The sequence below is a fragment of the Protopterus annectens genome, chromosome 2.part0 (assembly GCF_019279795.1).
Source record: "Protopterus annectens isolate FY-2018-M chromosome 2.part0, PAN1.0, whole genome shotgun sequence".
NCBI classification, from domain to species: Eukaryota; Metazoa; Chordata; order Ceratodontiformes; family Protopteridae; genus Protopterus; species Protopterus annectens.
This window is the reverse complement of record NC_056728.1, coordinates 1,352,213,165-1,352,237,787: the sequence shown is the minus strand read 5'-3', so window position 1 is coordinate 1,352,237,787 and position 24,623 is coordinate 1,352,213,165.

Below are 24,623 nucleotides of genomic sequence, written 5' to 3'. Positions count from 1 at the left end.
ATTACTTTGTGGCAGAGTTATAGAAGAAACAAAATGTATTTTTGTTATTCATTTATTTATTTGCATTTTGTTTACCAGGATGGTCCACTGTGCTATTAAGAGCCCATTTCAGTAGAGGTCAGGGGAGAAAAACTCCATCATAGCATAAACATAAACATAAAACATAAACATAAAACATAAAGGAGACTATGTGCAATGAGAATAAATGTGATTACATAAGTGGCAATTAGTTTCAAAAATATATACAAGATTAACAGTTCGCTGAATAGTAGATAAAAGTTAACAGACAAGTAAGTAAGTTAAAAGGTAACATTGTGTAAATTGTCTGGGAATCAGAATAGTCAGTATAACTGACTGGTATTGCTGTATTGCTTACACATTCCTACTATCAGAGGTTTTCTTACACCTGTGGCACATCTTGGTTTCTCTCTGTTCAGATGCACTAAACTGCTACCCACTTTTATCATATTTTCCTAATTACTTTCAATCTTTATTATACAATATTTGTAACAGGTACCCCTCTATCAGTGTATGCATTAGTATTCGTAAAATCCACTGCAGTCTAAGCATTCTAAACTAAAAATCTACATGAAATGCCTGCTAGATGACATCTGCTTTTATACATTATCTCTGGTTACCCAGTCTTTTTAGTGCTTCTCTATTTCTTCTTTCAGTATGGACTAATCCCCTGCAGCTTGTTTAATGTATATACTGAAAATTTTCATTTGTTTTAATGTTCACAACCCCATGTCTTCTTCAACGTCCTACTTTTGCCTTTGCTACTTTAATTCATAGGTTCATAGGCAGGTACTAGGCTATCTGCCCGAGGGCATTTATAAGCCTAGCCAGAGTGTTTTAGCTTTCGCCACCCCATTGATTAATTAACTGATCCTCTGTCAAGCAGAGCCAATGAAGTGATCCCAGGGGTGTATTTTCTGTTACCCAAATTCCTCTTATTGATTCTGCTACTGCCTCACCAACAGTGTCTTGAATTGTTTTCCACAAAATTTTGATAAATCCCTGTGCAATTATACTCATCTCAATGTAAAGTACATTTAAATTGCAGTGCTGGCCAAATCAAAGTGAAGTTTAACTGCCCATCAAAGATAGCAGGAAAATTAATATATATATATTTTGTATTTTGTTGCCCTAGAAATGTTTTCCTTCTTCATTTGCCATCTCCAAACAGCTGACCCATTGAAGATTCTATGTGCACACTATCTAAATAGAGAACTGTTTTTCTCATCATAATATAACAGTACTGCAAATCAAATACATTTTCAAGGTATTAGATAGCGAATTAGTGATGAATGAGATTGCCCACTGTAAAATATTTGTTTTATAAATTCTAAAAGTTTTTATAAGTTACAAAGTTTAAGGGACAACTCAGTGCTTTCACCTGTTTTCTGTTTGCATGTCTTTCATCTTTATATTTTTCCAATCTTAAAACACAAGATCAGTAAAACTCTAAACCAAAACAAATTAACAAACAAGAAAGAAAACAACCCGTCAAATGAAAAAGTGGACCAAAAAACAAGAAATCAGTAAAAATATGGTTAATCGCTTCCATCTTTATTAAAGTGTTAAGACATCATCTGAACCTTATCATTGAAGATGTTTGTTAATTTTTCCAATCTTGTTAGTACAGTAAGAATCAATGACAGTGGAAATAAAAAGTTTTTAGCTGTGTGGTTTCAGTCCTTGCAACTGACTTTTGAATGGATAAGTTCTGCATAAGTGAGAGCAGAAAGGTAGTATAATAAAGTGTCATATTTTAATATCTGCATTTGTGTTATTTCAGTATGCATACAAGGTTTGCCTGACATAAGCAATTTTGCATCTGGTACCTCATGGATGTACAGCATCTGATGAAATATAGCTCTGACAAAGTTAGTTTTCTCTACTTTGTCAAATGGCTGTCACCCCCCCCCCCATTTAAAATCTCCTCACAGACACATATTGTAGAATAGGGTATGAGAGTGCAGTCAAGTGTTTTTCTGTTTCATTACTGACTCATCCTTTCTCTTTGACCACAGATACTTAAACGCAATTTCTACAGTTTCACTTTCACTGCATGTCAACATTCATCATTGACAAAAGCATGCTTTTTGCATTGTTATTCGTTATATTTGACTGAGGCATCTGCTTGCTACTAACAGAAATATGTTGCAAAGACTAGTCCACAGTGTTTTTGTTCTTAGTTATAGCATCATTGTCTTTATCCTTTCCCAGCAGAAGAAATGTTAAAAAACATGCCTGATGAATGCTGCAGACGTTGCTCCCCCAACAACAAATCACAAGGCTAGAAATAGGGAGTGTGTTTTGTGTTAGCTGTATTCCAAGTTTGCGCTTTGAAGGACTAAACACATCTCATGACTTTCAGCATGACAATTTATCTAGTCATGTGTTATCTTTAAACTTTACAGCCCCCTCTGGAGGACACTTTTCAGCTTATACCCTTAGATTGTAAAGAGGTTTACATTATAACAAAGTGAGACTAAGTGGCTAATAGTGCGTGTAAGGACATGCTTTATTACTTACAAGTTAAATTCTATCAATATGGCAAAACCAAGATGCACGCCACTAGTGGACCATTTAAACTCTACACTGATCTATTTCAGACTCATGTCAATGGCAAAAAATACAGAAAAGCTGTATGTAAGCCCTGATGTCTCTCTTAATATCAGACAGTGACATAGAAAGTCATCCTGGCAGTATTATTATTCAGTTGGTTAGTCACCGTCTGAGTAGGCACACATTTCACATGGTATCCCTTCAGTGTCACGGACTTCAGTTTCATGGAATGCCATTATGTATTTCTTGCAGTAATTGCTGTTAACGACAATGACTGATGCCAGGACACATAGAAACATAATTTACTGGCATCACTTCACAACTGCAGCTAAGAACCAACAACTGGAATTTATAATGAGGTTACTAATTATCTATGCAGCACAGCAAGTGTATGCTTTTCTATTCACACTGCAGGATTCTGTTTACCTGACAACATTCCTGCTAAATTAAATGCTGTTTATGGCTTCATTACTTATTGACAATCTCTTTAAAAGGATTCTCTAGGGACCAGTGTGACACACTGCAAAGCAGAGGAGGGATGCAGTCCAGAAAGGCAGATAACGTCAGTCAAACATCAGATATTGCTTTCTTGTTGTAAAACAGTAGCTTCCATATTAATTATATCTTTTTGCATTGCTAAGAGATCTTATTTCATTCAATATTGTAATCCGCTGTCCCTGCATTTGACACATTTTCCTCTCATTAAACCATCTGCTCATTTGAGCTTTGCCAAATTTATTTGTAGCATCCATTTAATTCATCTGTTTCACTTGCCAGCTTTATAAATCTAAATTATGTAAGCATTTTATAACTATGTAATTCCCCTGTTTTGTGCATCCGTTTTATATATATATATATATATATATATATATATATATATATATATATATATATATATATATATATATATATATATCAAAATGTTATGCTTATCTTACAAACTATGAAATGTGAACCAGAACTAAATGTGCTTTAGTGAGGATTTTGTAAAAATATGTGTCAAACTATTTAAAGGGAGTTAGTATATGGTTTGCATATTCATATTTTAGTCCTACTATTTCAAAGATCGCAATTATGGTCCAGGGAGTTTCAGCAAGCAACCAGCAAAAGGGATATTTTTTAAGCTTGAAAACTGCAATAACTGCATTTACCAGACTCATTTTTTGTCAAGAATGGTTTACTTGATTTATCAAATAGCTTCAAACTGTACTGTTTATTATACTTTTCTTCATAATCTATGCTGTTTATCTCAACTGACAATGTATTTATCCACTTAAACTGTATATACATCTTATAAATAATGTACATGTTAAATGGGTAAACCCATTTGACACCCAGTCCATTTTCACTGGGGACCTGGGAGCTTTTTCTAGTTAAGTGATTTATCTGGCAGGCAAATGTAGGCCTTAAATCAAATTGTGGACTGCTGCAGAGTATAGTTTAGTAGTGCATAATCTTAAACATCTGCCCAAAAATGCCAGAACAAACTCTTCAAAATGACAGTATACCCTACTGAGACTAAAAGAGCACCTTTTTCCACTTCTGAGAGCAAAAGGATTTTGCAGTCAAATAGTTTCCGTGACAGCGAGGCTCTTTAGAGCAAACCTGGATGGCTCTACTCATCATAGAAATAATCAGGGAGGAGAAGATTTTACCTGTGTAACGCTGCTCCTGTGCATTATTCTGTACAGGACATGCGGACAAGAAAACATAATTTGATTCATTTTGGCATCTGCTGTATTTTAGGTTTCTGAAATCATCCTTTTCCATCTCATCCATTTAAGCTTATTACTCATTCCCAATAAAAAACAGAATCTTTCTGGAGGCAACTATACTTTAATGTACCTATGAATGTAGAATGGGTTTTTATTTTATTTATTTACTGGATGGGTGTGCTGGAAATTTGACTTTTTTCATCCACAAGCTGGGCTCATTTGTTGAGCACTGGACTATAAAATATGATCCAGGAGTACAAGCAGAGAAACATGTTATAGAAGGTGTGTGATTTTAAGTGAAATAAGCAAGTTCATGTTAGCTTACAGCTTATAAGCCATAATACCATAATTAAAAGGTAAAGCAATTTATGTCCATATGTAACAGGAAAGCTTTTTTCTAGTCATGTGCTGGTGCTGAAGTTGAACAAGTTTATAGAGAAACAAATTCTCATTTACCTACATATTACTGGTACAATGACATATTTAAAGGAAAGTCAGCCTAAATTAATACATAACATGCCATCACACTATTTGCATACATATTTACATAAACATAATGATGATAATCTGCAATGCATGACAGTATTCTGTTAAATGTCTATATTTTTTATGTTTAACTATATCTTTGTAACAGCTACATGCATATCCTTTCTTGAAAAAGTCTTTCATTTTTGATTTGAAAGAATCAATTGTATTTTTAAATGCAAATGTGCTGCTTATGGCACTAGTACTGTTTGTGACTATTTATATATAGCGTCATGTTTTTCTATATGTAGTTATACGTTGTGGAACTGTGGTCCTCTGCTGATGTTGAAGGACGGTACAGCACAGCTACTCATAAGTTATATAACATTTTTGTGTCAGTCCTGTTAACATCCTTTTGCTTGAAATAGATGAATCATTAGATGAGCATGGCCTTAAAATGGTTAGTTGGAAGAGCATATGTTTTTTGGTTAGAGCTGTGCCGAAATTTAGCACCTACTTAGAATGCTGTTATTCAGCCATAGTGCTGGATACTGCTCTGCAATTATGTCCATATACAGAGTAAATATAAAATGAAAGTGCTCTATACAACTCATGTTAATGGGTATGTGCAGTCAAACAGGGCCCTAGGAGATTTACTAACAGTAGTTATCTTTGTGGTGTTCCAGCAAAATATGAGAACACAGTCCGTGCTATTGGCTGCATGTGGGTGTCTATTATATTTATTTATGACCATGAATATAGTATATTTTTCCCACTCTTCTGCCCTGTTGTTGTTGTGTTCTTAAACTTGGTGCTTTTTACAGTGCCCGCCCCCACTATAAATTTGATCTGGGACACTCGTCTCAGTCCTGTCTCATTAGCTCATTCTGCCTAATACAGAGACATCATTTGGGTAGGCCAATCCCCTTAATTTCTTAACCTTGAATTATCTTCTGTTCCTTCTCTCCCTTTCCACTTTACTAAAAAAAATTAATTGTTCAGCTGCTTTTACTGTATTTGTGCTTCCTGCTTTTACTGTATTTGTGCTTTCTCCTCCTCCTCTGTTACTTCTTCGTTCTTTTTCTACTGCTTGTTTTCTAAAGTATTTAATTGCATCTTTTCCGTTGCATTTGTTACTGCTTGTTTATGGCCTGTTTAAACTGTAAGTGTTATTCTAAGCCTCTTAGTTTTGGTTTAAGCACTTGGACTCTAGGTCTACCCCTTAGTTCTCCCTGGCCTCTCTCCCTCAGATTCTGACAGATATGGATGGACAATTTCCTACAGTTTCTCCTGCCAGTCTGGTTGATGTGGGCATCCTGAGACAGTGTGGCAGCTGCCTCATGTACATGAACAACCATCTACTACTACCACCTAATAACACAATTTGTGAGAGAGATACAATTACATTTGGAAACTAGAGTCTGTGCTCTCTCCCACACAAGCCAGTATATCTAGCACTGAGAAGGTTGTCAACACAATCACTATACCTCAAACACCACCCATACTCACACAACATGCATCCATATATGCAGATGTTCTCAACAAAACCATACCCAAACAAAGGAGACCTCTGAGGCAAAAATACATGCAAACTCCACAACCCTCCACACCACATACCACACATAGCCCACACACTTGTGTCTCACAGCCACTAAAGCTTAACCATAAATCCAACATATTAGTCATAGGAGACTCTATTGTGAGACACAGAGATGTGTCTCTCACCAGGCTGGATAAGGAGAAGGTCACGGTTAGTTGTTTGTCTGGTGCCAAAATCCATCATATCACACACGCAGTCAAGTCTCTCAACAACAGGTACTGCTATCATAGTCCATGTTGGTGTTAATGACTTGAGATGTACCTCCCTGGACTATATGAAGAGAGACATGATTCAGCTCACTGAATATGTGCCCCAGGCAGGTATGTCCCTAGCCTTAAGCAACATTCTACCATCACCCAGAATGATGTCTCAGTACAAACAGAAAATGATTGACTTTAACAATTGGCTTAGTTTCTGATGTCATTCCAGGGAGATCCAGTACATGACAGCCTGGGAAAATATGATCAACAGACCATGATGCTTTGCCAGAGATGGTCTGCATCTGTCTCACTTGGGCTTCAGGATTTTGGCAAAGGCCCTTGCCTCCCCTATAGTGCCTTTTTTAGGAAAAGTGATGAGGTCAAAACTACCAACATAAAAATTTCAACAAAACACAAATTAAAGGTCATGCTGCTAAATGCTAGGAGTCTAAACATGAAACTACACTCACTGCAAGCATTCTTAACCCTGGAAGATTCTGACATTTGCACAGTCACAGAAACCTGGTTCAAAGCTGCAAAGAGCACCCTTACTGGGTTACTCATCCTATCATACATTCAGACTCCAAACTGTGAGCAGCAAAGCCAAAGGAGGTGGACTTTTAATACATATTAAAGACATACACACCTCTAGGCTTGTCCATCAGTATGACGCACATGAGACACTCCAGGTGCAGTTAACTATTGACAAGACCCCTATTCAAATCATAGCTAGCTACAGGCCCCAAATTTGACTCAAGATGCCCACTCTGCCTATCTGGACCTCTTTGAATCTATCAAGATTCAACCCTTTACCCTGATCCTGGGTGACTGTAGCCACCCAAACATAGATTGGAAAAACTACTCATGCCAGAGCACAAATGCCCAGAGATTCCTCAATTTTGTTAATGCAAATGCCTTGGAACAGCTAATTGATACCCCCATAAGATGTGATAATATCTTGGACATGGTACTAACCAACATGAGTAACCACTGCAGCATCCCTGCATTACCATCCTCCCTGGTAAGATCTGACCATAAAGTGGTCACTTTTGAAGTTACCACCTCCCCCGACCCCCCCTCTAGCAAGGGTCAAACAAAAAAACTTCTCATAAGCTGATTACAATCTCTGAGGGATGGTATAAACAGCTTCACAGCGCCCTCCCCCTCTGCAGAAATTGGCACCAATGTCCAAATCTACACCAAAGTACTATACGAGCATTTATATAGATGCATGGATTCAGGAATACCTGACAGGACAAAATCATACTCAGCAAGGAAGAGTAAACCTGTCTGGTGGACATCTGCAATAAATAAACTCTGTAACAAAAGGGAAAAACTGCTGTCCAGGACCATGAAGGAGCAGGTGACCAATTGGAAGCAATCTCTCCTTAGCCTGAACAAGCAAATAAGAGCACTAGTGAAATCCTCCAAAGCAAACTTTGAGTCCAAATTGGCCACATCTGCTAGAGACAATCATAAGGCCTTCTTCACATACGTCCGAAGTCTCAAAGGTAGCACCCAGATCTGCTCAGAACTGGTGGTTAAGGACAACACATACACAAATGCCATAGATACAGCCAACTTGCTGGCTGACGGATTCAATGAAAACTTTACTCCACTGCCCCCCCATCAGTAAATCAAGACATCCCCAGTACTTGCCACCCTCCCCTTATCTCTACGGAACAGGTCATCACTGCCCTCTCAAAGGCAAAAAATACAGCCTCCATGGGACCCAGGCTGCATCCTACAGGCAGGAACTTGCAGCACCATTAGGCGCCTTATTCAACCAAAACCTGAGTACCAGCTTCATCCCAGCTGAGTGCCGGATTGCCACTGCCATCCCTTTGTGCAAAGGTGGAGCATCCACCAATCTGGGAAATTATAGGCCCATCAGCCTAACTAGCATGCTCTGCAAGGCTATGGAATGGATTATCATGGACCTCATTAACAAGGACATTGACAACCTCCAAACACTCTATCCGACACAGTTTGAATTTGTCAAGGGGAGGTCATGTCTGCTAAACCTGGTCAACTTCTTTGAGACAGTCACCAAAGCCATAGACGAGGGGAAGATGGTGCACACTGCCTACCATGACCTGGCCAAAGCCTTCGACACTATTTTCCATTCAGGAAAAATAGATAAACTCTCTCAATTAGGCATCGATCTTTATGTTACAGATGGTAGCAAACTAGCTCATTGATGGAACTCACCAAGTCAAAATAGGGGGAGCCACCTCAAGTAGTAGACCTGTAATGAGTGGCATACCCCAGGGATAGGTCTTGGGGCCTCTATTATTTGGAATATAACTTTCTGAGGTGCAGGCCAAAGCCAATGGGCTATGGCTGACCAAGTTTGCAGATGATTGCAATCTGGGCGCTGTCATCAGTTCCCCTTGTGTTGTGGACATCCTCCAAGAGGGTCTCTTCCAAACAAATGACTAGTGCCAGAAACATGGCCTCAAGCTGAATACCAAAAAATGCATCATCATCCCCTTTGGGGAGAGTGACATCCCCACAAATTATCACATTAATAACATCCTAAGCACACAATCAGTCGTGAGGGATTTGGGCATCCAGGTAGATAGCAACCTGATTTTTGACCACCATGTTGCTTCCATTGTACGGAAAGCTTTCTACATGGCCCACCTTATAAGTAAGGGTATCTCATCCAGGAACAAGGAGGTCATAATATCCCTATATTATTCCCTTATAAGGCCCATTATTGAGTACAATGCCCCTTTCGGCATGTACCGCGCAAAGCACATGCAGAAGCTGGAGAAACAACAGAGAATCCTCACCAGGAGAATCCAGAGCCTCAAACATCTGTCCTACACTGACAGGCTAAAAGCCCTGTCCCTCTTCTCAGTTTCAAACAGACTCCTCAGAGGTGACCTCTGTCTGCCATATAAAGCAATCTCAGACACCGCCTTGATGGGACTGCTGCATATCTGCAAGTCAAGCTCCACCCAAGTAACCCACACATGTGACTTCAACCTGGTCTGTTACATCAATAGGACTTGTTGGCAGGACAGATATATGTACCAGACACTCCCCATCTGTGGAAGAGACTCCCTCTCCATGTCAAGCAGATTATGTCATTATTCCTTTTTAAGTGCAACCTAGACAACTGGATGAGAAACAGAAAATACTCCCCTGAGATTCCACCTGTATCCCTGCTGGACTGGGGCACTGGGTGTTGACTTGGCTAAGCATGAGCTAAATTCTTGGCTATGCTTATAAAGGTCTCAGGGCCAATAGCCTAGTAACTTCCTATTATCCTATGATCCTATGATAAGATTCTGTAGACAGGGGTATCTTTTTAGTGTAGATCTAAGAGCTCTTGGAACTTAAATGACTTGCTAGCAGTTATATATTATCATAGTAGAGGATATAAAAGTCAAACCTAGGCCTGATGGCTACAGCACATTCACATCCTATTACCCAAGTCATTCTATTCAGTTGTGAAGTATAAATTTCAAAGACTTTTTTTGTCTTCCTTTCCAGTATATGTCTTTTATGTAAAGCATTTTGTAATACAAGACATACAAAATTTGAAATATATATTTATTATTCTAAATCAACACAAGTTTTCCCATGGATGCTTTATAGCCCACATTTCAAATACATATCCTTATTTGTACAAGCCTTCCTTGGTGGTGGCAAGGATGCTCAGGTAAATGTAACTTTAATCACAATCATTATTTTATCATCAGGATATAGTTGTTGAACTCTTGCAATCCACTACTGTGGTAGTAGATGGGATTCTCCTAAATGAATCCCAAACCTGCCTGCACAAAACGATTGTCTTTCTTACTAATACAGATATAGTGGTCATCCTGACATAACTCATTAATTTGTATTCTATCTTTCTACGTGACATAAAGAAGGATGTGACAAGTGTCCACTAATTCTTTTACTATCTTTACTTTAACAACTGGTGAAAAACTGTAAATCCACTTTGGTGACAGAAAATGTATTAAATCCCTTGCTTAAAAATATTATCTTTCTAATTAGTAATCATAAATTGGTCTATTATTCATTCTCCTCTAATGACATTTTGTCTATTGTCTTCTTCTTCTTCTTCTTCTTCTTTTGGATTTTCCCAGTTAGGGGTCACCACAGCAGAACTCCGGTCCGCTAATGATTGGCAGTAGATTTTTACGGTGCCAGGGTGCCAGCTCGACACCCAACCTTCAACGAAGGCACGCCCATTCATGCATGTCTTTTGAACACCACTCGACCGCGGGGAGGACATGCAGACTCCACACAGAAGGCGCTCCAGCCGAGAATCAAACGGGAGAACCTCTTGCTGTGAGGCGACAACGCTACTGTTGCACCACCGCAGGTAAATATACATAAAAGTGTTTTCCTTAGTAATACCACAGTCTTTATCTCTACTAAATAATTCTCTCTCTCTCAGCCAACTTGTTCAGTCCTGACCCCTACACCTGCTTCTGTCTCACTCCTTCTTCTCATATCTTCAAATTCACTATAAGCCTTACCTTAACCATACAGATCAGTATGAACCTCTAGGCTTCTTTTTGTAAAACACCTCTCCACTCTTTATTAACTCATGCCCACAAACACTGGATGTATCCAACAGCCACCCCTAGAAACCTTCAGCCTTCAAATTCACACCAAAAACACTTTACTACCTCTAACTATCAAAGGACAAAGCCAATTATATGCCAAGTATGCCACAGGGTGTACTTTTCAAGCTTGATTTTTTTGAAAAGATCCCTTAATGAAAGACCGCAGCTACAATTCTTAAATCATGACCCTCTTCGCTCATCCCCACAATTTGTTTTTTGATTGAAGGATGAACCATTTACCAGAAAAGCCAATACTGAAAAGGTATGATTTCCAGATATGTGAAATGTCTGCAGTGAGAGTACACACTGCCTAGAGTTGCTTTCTGAATGGTGGTGCATGAGTATTTCCAAAAATGCTATAAATGCCGCTTTCTCTATCTTTCAGTAGTAACTGTTTCCTCAGCCTAGTCTATCATTCCTTCACTCTTACAAACACTAATCTACAACCTAGTACCATTGAGACACTCTGTAGAATTACACCTATTAACCTTGGCCCAATCACTGCATTAACCTCTGGGTGGTATGAATTTGTAGTAATAGTACCTCTCACTAAACCCACAAATCCATCTCTGCCAGACCAACTCAGATACATAACAAATCATTTCCTTTTAACCTAAATTGGAGAAAATCAGTGTACTTCTTGTATCAAAGAAAAATACATTTTCTCCTGCCTTTCTTGAATTTACACAGATTCACATTGCTACAACTGCATCATTCTGAGTGACTGACTATATTCTCAGAGATATGGAAAAAGGCTAGATGCTGTGGTCATTGATTGCCTTTATTGATCTAAAAGAGGCTTTTGACCTTGTTGGTCATACTCATTTGCAAAAAACCTTGAAAATATTGGTGGCTCACCTAAAACCTCATAATGGTTGATTAAGTACCTCTCCAAATGACGCATTTGTTTCAAATCCAAAAACTTCCCTTCTAATGCAGATTTTTTTCACTGTGGTACCCAGAAGGTTCAGTTTTAGGCCTTGTTTTCTTTTACTTATTTAGTAATGTTTTCCCATCAGAACATTTTCATCTTAATATTATCTTTTCTGCATAAAACTTCCTCCTACTTATATTCGGTGAACACCTCTATGATTAAGTACCTACTTTACAGCTTCTTTCATATTTGATTTTGGACTCATGTGAAAGAGCACCTCATTTTCCCCCAAAGGCTATTCTGTTCTCTTTCTTTGCAAGCAAAGGTCCTGCATAGTAATCCCATCTTAATAGTAGTCTCTTACAGATACTTGGACATCCTCCGAGACCCAGTTGTAACCTTCATTTCCATACCCATAGCAGTATAGTAATTAATCATTTTAAATCAGCTCATGCTAACCTTTCATTTGATGTGTCCTTACTTCCAGATCATGTAGCTCTGTCACTAATAGTGTGCTAATGTGCTCATTTCCAAGTTAGAATATGCTGACCCTCCATTTTCACTTTCCAGTTGTCATAATATAATATTATGATAAAAAAATCTCTAATAAAATGTATAGATTAATTAAACTTTCATCCATACTCCATACTTCAGAATCACTGTCCCATAATTAGCACCACTAATCCACTCCCACTTACTAAAAGGGCCACGTTGCTACAATGTTATATAAATTAATCCACCTAAATTCTTGACTCCCATTGGCCCAAGCAGTCTGTCTCCCCATTGTTATCAACTGTAAGCCCACCAACGCAACGCTGTCAAACATCAGAGATCAACATTTATTCTACCTGCATCAAAAATGTCCTTTTCCTAAACTAATCCCAGTTGCCTGACACAATATTCCCCAAATGTAATAGATATTTCCTCTCTACCATTCTTTCTAGAAGCCCTGTAAACTACCATCCAGACAAACAACATTCAAACTAAATCATTCAGACACGATAGACAGCACAACCATCAATCTATACCTTCTAATCCTCTCAGATCAAGAAGGGTCATCATGCCATACATACATGAATTATTAAGGTGATAATGAGGATTATGACTGGGTTACCAATCAAAGGGGGGAGGGTGGCCTAATGGTTAAGGTGCTTGGCTTACAAACGCAAGGTGCAGGGTTTGAGTCTCACAAGGGATAATTGGCTAGGCTTAAAATGGCTCACAAGGGCAGTTAGCCTAGTACTAATCTATGAACCTATGAACCTATCTATAACCAAGTTATTAATGAGTTTGATACATGCATTCAAGCAATTTACCTCAAGAGCAAAATTCATGAGATGTATTTCATGAATCTGCTTTGAGGATACATTAATAAATATTTACTGCATATTCAGCTATCCAGTTGTGATTCTTTGTAAAATATGTTTTAGTTGTATCACTATATTACACATTTAAAAACAAGTGTAGCAGCACAAAATATGTGGCAACTTTAAAACTGTCACACACTTCAGTGCTGCCCCATTAAACAGCAACCAGAGGGAAAGTGCAAATCTAATCAAACAACACCATTAAAGGCCAGTATTACACTTTGCTATGCCACGCTTTTATGGCTTGTGTGGCTGAGTGAAGTATGTTACAGCTGAAAAAGCTGTCAAAAGGCATCCAGTGCAGTTCTGTGCTAACAGCATTGGGTGTAACAGCAAAAGTCTCATTAATAACAAGAATCTTAAACATGAACTACACTACAATAAGCTTGTTATAGGTTGGTGATTACATTTATACTTTGTTATAACAAGCAGGATTATAACTGGGTCTCTGATTATTATCAGTGTATATAGTATAAATTCACCTTGCGATCAAATGCAAATAAGTATGCATAACAGATAAGTGTATGAAAAACTAGTGTTTTATATCAATGAAGGATATGGGCAGAGATTCATTAGAACATGTTGTCACAAGGCTGGTGCCCAGTGCTGTATATATGAAGAGTCACAGAAGAAAAGTAAGGCAACACTCATTAGTATATTGGCAGCTTCTTATGGGAATTGCTGACAGACACTAAGAACATGTGTCCAAAACTAACAGTTTATGTAATAAATACTACTACAGTGTTGATTCATGAGGCTGAACTCCACTGGAAACAGGTCTGAAATGTCTATAACCTTATAACCTAAGGCATCACCAAAGACACCAAAATGATGCAAGGATATTCTAGACTGAGAACATGGTGCTTCATAAGTACTATATATGGTGTAACTATAAAATCCTGTTTTAAATTATGTGATTCCTGGCATTAGCACAGTCAAACCTCTCAACCTCTTATCACAAAAATCTGCACAAAGCCAAAACTAATGGTGGGACAAAGCCCCAAAACTAGGAACAAATTTTAAATATTGCTCTTAAAAACTTGGAATGTTCTTAGAAAAAAAGTTCTGTTACCATGCATTTTTTGAAGGATATGAAGCCTGAAACTCAAATGCCTTTCATTATTTATTGAATTCAATCCTCACTGATTTGCCAGAAAAAATCCAGAAAATCACAAATGTTATGAGGAACAGACCAGAAATATGAGTAAAAAATCTGGACATTCTGTGAAAATCTAGATGGTTCAGAGGTATGAGTACAGTAGGTAAGTGTAAGTTACTAACCAGATACCCTGATGAACCAGGGAGCAATGCTGGAAAGAGATTTTGATTTGCTTTATCATAAAAAACAATGCATGTCTGTACCAAAACCATGAATCATCAGTTTTGCTGTTCACTGACTCAGTAGTGTTACATGGTCAGTATTTCATATGGTGTACACTGGAATACTATGCACATGACAACTGCAATTTGTTTTAAAGTTACACTAAACATCCTGTGATAAGAAAATTAATGCAACAAATCCACCAAACTGGGCTTTGAACAAACACTAGTCATCTGTCAGTGCTAATCCTTACTTTTTGAGCTGTCTACATTAGTGTGTTAATGTTTGCTCTCTTCATTTATATCAGAACCAAAAGTTAGTGTTTGCAGCCAAAGGCCTTAAACTGTAGCACAGTAGTTATTTCAATGAGATAAATGCATTGTTGGGAGAATGTGAGGACCAGTTTTTGAGCATCTTTAATTTTGCAAATAATGTTTGTGTATTCACATTAAAAGCCAGGACTAATAATGTATCATGGATATAATGCTTTTCTACTAGACAAATCAAAACAGCACACAATTCATGACATTAAGTGAAAAAATAATGTTTTTGATCAATCAAAACTGAACTATAGCTGTATTCAAACATTTACTATATAAATAATCTAGCCTGCATAATTGTAAAAATAATGTTTGTTTCTTTACTCAATTGAGAGGTTCTGTGCATAGATCACAGCATACGTCAGGAGGTTACTGTCAATCAAAATCTGGGGGGGGGGGCAGTAAACCTGTACTGGTGGTCTGTAAGGAAGTATCACATCTCCCTTAGTCCAGATGTAAAACATCTGAAATGAAAAATCTGAAACATCAAACAATGATACTTCAAAGTAGTACACATAAAAAACAATATAAAACACTACAAATCATTTTGTACCTTCATGTAGGGGTTTTGTCTCACACTCTAAACTCTATATATGCTATCTTTGAGATCACACAGACCCAGAATAAAGGGAACAATTTCTTTTTTTTTCTCTAATATTTTTTTTATTTTCAATTAAAATAACATTTACATATTTTTAAATATCATTTTAAACAACTATATACAATATTTACAATAGCCTGACTTTCAATTATATACACTGTATGTTATTAAATATAGAATTAACAGATCAGTTATCAGAGATACAATATTGATTATTGCAGAGTGTCCAACAAAGATATAACTTTCTTCCAAGGATTATGTACCAATGGCCAGGGATAAATTTGTAGTTCTTTGATTTTTATTTCCATCAATGCAGTTGTCTTCAGTAAAGTGTAGAATTCTTCCAATAAATCCACAAAGCGAGGTCCTTGTCGGCAGCAAAACCAAACACAAAATAAGATGAAAAAACCTTAACGCGTTTATTTTAAAACCAAGACGTTTTCGCCACGGCAATCCGTAGCCTCTTCAGCGATAAAGTGAACAATTCAAACACACACTCCATTAAAAACAGCACAAAAAGGAATTGACATCTTCAAATTTCCTCAGAGCAGCAATCACCTTTTAAAAAGGCAGTAATCACACGCAATATAAAGCTACAGTTCACAATATTAGTTAATACAATAGCTAGTGTACAAGCCTTATATAACACATGTATAGAATAAACTTTAAAAGATACTGATAAATAAAAATTAACATAAAAAATAATAAATTATAAATTAATAAGTCTCACATTTAATAGGGCCAACTATACTACCGGGAATACCTGCAGTGTGTATATGTATAAATACCTTTGCAGGAGGGTTAAATTACCTGTTATACAACATAATACTGTCATTAAAAAACAAAATGACAAAGTGTTGAACCAATAATTAACAGGTCACTTCTATAGAGTATAAAAGGACTTTCTTACTATGTCCCCCTATCCCTAATAATAGATGTTTTAACTTCTAATAAATCAATGTGCTCCTGTACGCCCACTAAAAACTAAAGGGTCTACCCTATTATTTACCCTATGTCTACAAGACACTGACAGTAGGTTAAATATAAATTACCTAAAGTAACTTTTTAGCTTTAAGACAGGGGCTATGTTACAGTTGCTGTTCAAGCCTGGATCCCTAAATGCATCAAGGCGTAACTGCCATTCTAGCTCCCTGTTTTCTAAAATCAATGAGAAGGGACCTCCCCTAGTCCTTAATGGTACATGGTCAATGGCCATAAATTGGAAACTGTGACCAGGGTTTAAACCTATATGTTTTGCCAGTGCATTGTCGCACTTGTTTTTAATGGCGTAAAGATGTTCATACATACAGTCCCTTACACGGCGATCCGTTTTACCGATGTAAAACGCCTGGCAGCAATTACACATGGCGATGTAAATAATAGATTTACTCTCACAGTTTAAAGTGAAACGTATGTGGTACTTCCTATCCCTGATCATAAATGTCTCACCTACTCTAACCTCATTACAATATTTACAAAAGCCACATTTAAACATGCCTTTTTTCTTGTAAAATGAGCTTAGGGGTACCTCCCTCTGAAGGAGTTCTTTAAGATTGTTTGATCTCTTGAATATAAATCTTGGTTTACTACCTAATTTTTCAACCAAGCAAGAGTTAGAGGATATAAGGTGCCAGTTTTTACGTATAATAGACAAGATCCCCTTAGAGTTTTTGCTGAATGTAGTAATAAAACTCAACGAGTAATCAACTTGTTCACACAGAGGTATAACTGTCCCTACCTCACTACTGTATAGATCACTTCGTATTGATGTTCCGTTAACAATCGAGTCACTATTTGTGGGATTCCTTTCGTATAATAATGGCTTATAAAAGCCACTAATCCTTTTTCTAGTGGCCGCCCCAATCAAATCACGTAACAATTGATCGGGGTACCCCCGGTTGCTAAACATTTCTCTTAACAGTTCACATTCGTTGTCAAAATCAACAATAGTGCTACACATTCTTCCAGCCCTCACCAGTTGTCCTTTAACAATAGATCTTTTTTGTTAATATGGGTGAAAGCTGGAGAAGTGTAAAAATGCATTACAGTATGTAGATTTTCTGAACACTGTTGACGTTAGTCGTTGACCACCAAGGTCCTTTTCTAACTTAACGTCAAGATAATCAATAACACTAGTTGAAAATTTTGATGTGAACTTTAAAAATTCAGTAGTTGAATTAATGGTGCCAACAAAACCTGCGGCCTCTAGTTCAGAGCCCCTGAACAGAATAAAAATATCGTCCAGGATTACACCACATTTTTGAAGAAAGAAATCACCATTAAAGATGAAGTAATTAGATGTTAAAACAATATCCAAAAGTTCCGTTACAAGGTCAACTTCCAACTTAGAGGCCCCAAAACCTTGGAGCATAGACCCTGTCCACTCCACCGCTTCCTGATGTGGAATAGAGGTGTACAGGTCTATAACATCAATGGTTAAAAAGTTGTTATCATCATCATATAGGATGCCATTGATGTTATCAAGGAAGGACCAGGAATCTTTACATATACTAGTGATCCCCTTCATGTATTTGTCTAGTATGTTTGTGATAAGTTTTGAACAGGGATATATGATCGAGGACCTACCATCGATCAGTGCTCTCATAGGGGGGTTATTAATACTTTTATGGATTTTAGGGATCCCGAACATGACAGGAATTTTCGGACAATTTATATCGATGTAATTATACAAATTAATGTCTATTTTTCCTGCCAAGAACAGGTCCCTAAAATAACCCCTAATCCTTCGAATACTACCACTGACCTCACTTCTGGATGATCTCACATACGCATCAGTGTCCAGTACCATGGCCATCTTCTCATTATATGTTATATTGTCAAATAAGACAAGCCCACCGCCCTTGTCAGGTTTTAGTAACCGTACAGGTAAACGACATATCTCCTCAAGAAGTAGCAGTTGTTCCTTAGAAATGTTGAAGTCCCCTGCACTAAACCTATTGTTACAATTAGCAGCAAGGAATCTAAAATCCATTTCGCAGATGTTCTCAAATAATTCTAGTATATTATGTAGTGGAGGGTTAAACCCACTAGGTAACCTCATATTGGGTAAACTGTCACCATTAGTGGTCAGATTGTCAGTTTCATTTTGTTGATTGAAAACAAGTTTTAAATTCATTTTCCTCACATATGATTTTAACTCTATAATTTCCTTAGAGATACTTCCAATATTGCTTGGAACAAAAGAATTGCCAAAAGCTAATAATTCTATTAGTTGCTCGTCAAGCAAAATTTCAGAAAAATTATAAATTTTAAAATCACCTTTCTTATTTGTAAGAATGACAGGGTATTCTAATGAAGTGGGTGGGCGGGGTGGCTCATCTTGGCAAGATGGTATAATAACCAATTTAGAGAAAAGAGGGTCACTAGTATTTGTGACTGAGTTTAATTATTCCTCTTGTTCATATAAGTTTTGTTTCTGCGTTGGCCTAAAAAATTTTTTTCATAATGCTGGTTACCTGATTTGTTACTAGTACCAGAACCCTGTTGGTAATTACTAGAGCTGCCATTGTTTCTAGCAAAACCTTTTATTCGGTTGCTCCGTCGTGGTCCTGTATTAGTGTAACCTTCATTATTCTCTTCCATAATGTCATCCAAACCATCCCTGTCTCCCTCCACTTCTATACCTTGACTGTCACTGGTGTGGCCTGGACATGTATTATTAGGCCCCTTTAATTTAGGATATGCAACATTTTTAGAATAAGCTTCCCTGTCCCTCACTAATTTTTTATTTTTACCAGCTTTCAACTTCACCAATAAAGTATCAATGCTAGATAAAATCCGACCGTAGTCGAATTTATATCTGGCAAAGTCCAAATCCAGTTTGATATCATTGTCTAAGTTGTTAATTTCACCCATCAACAAGTCAATGTGCAATACATAATGTTTAACAATGATTTCTAGAAGCTGAATTCCTTGCTGTTGAAAAAGAGATTCCAAATCATTAAAAAATGCTTGATCAACAATTAAAGCAGATGGCACAAAATTATTACGTAACCCTTTAGGGATTAGTTTCTCTGCAATACATTGTCTGAAGTATGCAGACTCCAATTGCAATTTTTTTAATTTAAGTAGTTTAGAGTCAAATGATTTTAACTTGTCAGCTAAACATGTACTTCTGGTATTAAATACCTCAGTACTAATTGGCGTACCTTGCTGACCAAAAGAAAGATTAGCAGTGTCCAAAAGCCAACCTTCTAAATCCGGTAAACAGGAATTAGTCCCATCAGGTCCATTGTACGTTCGTTGGGTAGGTCTTTGATTCGTGACTGCTACAGTAAAGGGAACGGGGCATCCTGTCCTTTCCTCCCCCTCTGTACTGACACCAGTTAAAGGAAAGGGATTGTCCGGACTATCATCTCGTCCCAAATTTGTGCTAATAGATGAGTTAGCTCATTGCGGCTGGGCCGCTGGTATCCAGTCATCGAGACTAACTTGACTAACACCGATTGTGTTAGGGACCCCGGAAGCACCAACCCTAGGCGTCCGGAAAGTTGCCTGAATGTCGTCCATCCTAGCGTTTAGTTGGTCCAGTCTAGCAGATAAGCCGGCCAACACACCGGCTAAATCTGCACCGTTACTATCAGTGCCGCTCGCCATCCAAGTGCTTGGTTCAAACCACTAGACAAACAGGAATCCTTGCCCCAAGAAAGACCACAAACCACACAAGAAGCAAAAAAACCAATAAATCCACAAAGCGAGGTCCTTGTCGGCAGCAAAACCAAACACAAAATAAGATGAAAAAACCTTAACGCGTTTATTTTAAAACTAAGACGTTTTCGCCACGGCAATCCGTAGCCTCTTCAGAGATAAAGTGAACAATTCAAACACACACTCCATTAAAAACAGCACAAAAAGGAAATGACATCTTCAAATTTCCTCAGAGCAGCAATCACCTTTTAAAAAGGCAGTAATCACACGCAATATAAAGCTACAGTTCACAATATTAGTTAATACAATAGCTAGTGTACAAGCCTTATATAACACATGTATAGAATAAACTTTAAAAGATACTGATAAATAAAAATTAACATAAAAAATAATAAATTATAAATTAATAAGTCTCACATTTAATAGGGCCAACTATACTACCGGGAATACCTGCAGTGTGTATATGTATAAATACCTTTGCAGGAGGGTTAAATTACCTGTTATACAACATAATACTGTCATTAAAAAACAAAATGACAAAGTGTTGAACCAATAATTAACAGGTCACTTCTATAGAGTATAAAAGGACTTTCTTACTATGTCCCCCTATCTCTAATAATAGATGTTTTAACTTCTAATAAATCAATGTGCTCCTGTACGCCCACTAAAAACTAAAGGGTCTACCCTATTATTTACCCTATGTCTACAAGACACTGACAGTAGGTTAAATATAAATTACCTAAAGTAACTTTTTAGCTTTAAGACAGGGGCTATGTTACAGTTGCTGTTCAAGCCTGGATCCCTAAATGCGTCAAGGCGTAACTGCCATTCTAGCTCCCTGTTTTCTAAAATCAATGAGAAGGGACCTCCCCTAGTCCTTAATGGTACATGGTCAATGGCCATAAATTGGAAACTGTGACCAGGGTTTAAACCTATATGTTTTGCCAGTGCATTGTTGCACTTGTTGTTTTTAATGGCGTAAAGATGTTCATACATACGGTCCCTTACACGGCGATCCGTTTTACCGATGTAAAACGCCTGGCAGCAATTACACATGGCGATGTAAATAATAGATTTACTCTCACAGTTTAAAGTGAAACGTATGTGGTACTTCCTATCCCTGATCATAAATGTCTCACCTACTCTAACCTCATTACAATATTTACAAAAGCCACATTTAAACATGCCTTTTTTCTTGTAAAATGAGCTTAGGGGTACCTCCCTCTGAAGGAGTTCTTTAAGATTGTTTGATCTCTTGAATATAAATCTTGGTTTACTACCTAATTTTTCAACCAAGCAAGAGTTAGAGGATATAAGGTGCCAGTTTTTACGTATAATAGACAAGATCCCCTTAGAGTTTTTGCTGAATGTAGTAATAAAACTCAACGAGTAATCAACTTGTTCACACAGAGGTATAACTGTCCCTACCTCACTACTGTATAGATCACTTCGTATTGATGTTCCGTTAACAATCGAGTCACTATTTGTGGGATTCCTTTGGTATAATAATGGCTTATAAAAGCCACTAATCCTTTTTCTAGTGACCTCCCCAATCAAATCACGTAACAATTGATCGGGGTACCCCCGGTTGCTAAACATTTCTCTTAACAGTTCACATTCGTTGTCAAAATCAACAATAGTGCTACACATTCTTCCAGCCCTCACCAGTTGTCCTTTAACAATAGATCTTTTTTGTTAATATGGGTGAAAGCTGGAGAAGTGTAAAAATGCATTACAGTATGTAGATTTTCTGAACACTGTTGACGTTAGTCGTTGACCACCAAGGTCCTTTTCTAACTTAACGTCAAGATAATCAATAACACTAGTTGAAAATTTTGATGTGAACTTTAAAAATTCAGTAGTTGAATTAATGGTGTCAACAAAACCTGCGGCCTCTAGTTCAGAGCCCCTGAACACTATAAAAATATCGTCCAGGAATCGGGTGTAATGGATAACAGGCCCCATTAAACCAGGGATCTTCCTTAAAATATTGGCTTCCCAATATCCCATGACGTAATTCGCTACCCCTCCCCCACATGGGGAGCCCATCGCAACACCACATTTTTGAAGAAAGAAATCACCATTAAAGATGAAGTCATTAGATGTTAAAACAATATCCAAAAGTTCCGTTACAAGGTCAACTTCCAACTTAGAGGCCCCAAAACCTTGGAGCATAGACCCTGTCCACTCCACCGCTTCCTGATGTGGAATAGAGGTGTACAGGTCTATAACATCAATGGTTAAAAAGTTGTTATCATCATCATATAGGATGCCATTGATGTTATCAAGGAAGGACCAGGAATCTTTACATATACTAGTGATCCCCTTCATGTATTTGTCTAGTATGTTTGTGATAAGTTTTGAACAGGGATATATGATCGAGGACCTACCATCGATCAGTGCTCTCATAGGGGGGTTATTAATACTTTTATGGATTTTAGGGATCCCGAACATGACAGGAATTTTCGGACAATTTATATCGATGTAATTATACAAATTAATGTCTATTTTTCCTGCCAAGAACAGGTCCCTAAAATAACCCTAATCCTTCGAATACTACCACTGACCTCACTTCTGGATGATCTCACATACGCATCAGTGTCCAGTACCATGGCCATCTTCTCATTATATGTTATATTGTCAAATAAGACAAGCCCACCGCCCTTGTCAGGTTTTAGTAACCGTACAGGTAAACGACATATCTCCTCAAGGAGTAGCAGTTGTTCCTTAGAAATGTTGAAGTCCCCTGCACTAAACCTATTGTTACAATTAGCAGCAAGGAATCTAAAATCCATTTCGCAGATGTTCTCAAATAATTCTAGTATATTATGTAGTGGAGGGTTAAACACACTAGGTAACCTCATATTGGGTAAACTGTCACCATTAGTGGTCAGATTGTCAGTTTCATTTTGTTGATTGAAAACAAGTTTTAAATTCATTTTCCTCACATATGATTTTAACTCTATAATTTCCTTAGAGATACTTCCAATATTGCTTGGAACAAAAGAATTGCCAAAAGCTAATAATTCTATTAGTTGCTCGTCAAGCAAAATTTCAGAAAAATTATAAATTTTAAAATCACCTTTCTTATTTGTAAGAATGACAGGGTATTCTAATGAAGTGGGTGGGCGGGGTGGCTCATCTTGGCAAGATGGTATAATAACCAATTTAGAGAAAAGAGGGTCACTAGTATTTGTGACTGAGTTTAATTATTCCTCTTGTTCATATAAGTTTTGTTTCTGCGTTGGCCTAAAAAATTTTTTTCATAATGCTGGTTACCTGATTTGTTACTAGTACCAGAACCCTGTTGGTAATTACTAGAGCTGCCATTGTTTCTAGCAAAACCTTTATTCGTTGTCTCCGTGGTCCTGTATTAGTGTAACCTTCATTATTCTCTTCCATAATGTCATCCAAACCATCCCTGTCTCCCTCCACTTCTATACCTTGACTGTCACTGGTGTGGCCTGGACATGTATTATTAGGCCCCTTTAATTTAGGATATGCAACATTTTTAGAATAAGCTTCCCTGTCCCTCACTAATTTTTTATTTTTACCAGCTTTCAACTTCACCAATAAAGTATCAATGCTAGATAAAATCCGACCGTAGTCGAATTTATATCTGGCAAAGTCCAAATCAGTTTGATATCATTGTCTAAGTTGTTAATTTCACCCATCAACAAGTCAATGTGCAATACATAATGTTTAACAATGATTTCTAGAAGCTGAATTCCTTGCTGTTGAAAAAGAGATTCCAAATCATTAAAAAATGCTTGATCAACAATTAAAGCAGATGGCACAAAATTATTACGTAACCCTTTAGGGATTAGTTTCTCTGCAATACATTGTCTGAAGTATGCAGACTCCAATTGCAATTTTTTTAATTTAAGTAGTTTAGAGTCAAATGATTTTAACTTGTCAGCTAAACATGTACTTCTGGTATTAAATACCTCAGTACTAATTGGCGTACCTTGCTGACCAAAAGAAAGATTAGCAGTGTCCAAAAGCCAACCTTCTAAATCCGTAAACAGGAATTAGTCCCATCAGGTCCATTGTAATGCTGGGTAGGTCTTTGGTTCGTGACTGCTACAGTAAAGGGAACGGGGCGTCCTGTCCTTTCCTCCCCCTCTGTACTGACACCAGTTAAAGGAAAGGGATTGTCCGGACTATCATCTCGTCCCAAATTTGTGCTAATAGATGAGTTAGCTCATTGCGGCTGGGCCGCTGGTATCCAGTCATCGAGACTAACTTGACTAACACCGATTGTGTTAGGGACCCCGGAAGCACCAACCCTAGGCGTCCGGAAAGTTGCCTGAATGTCGTCCATCC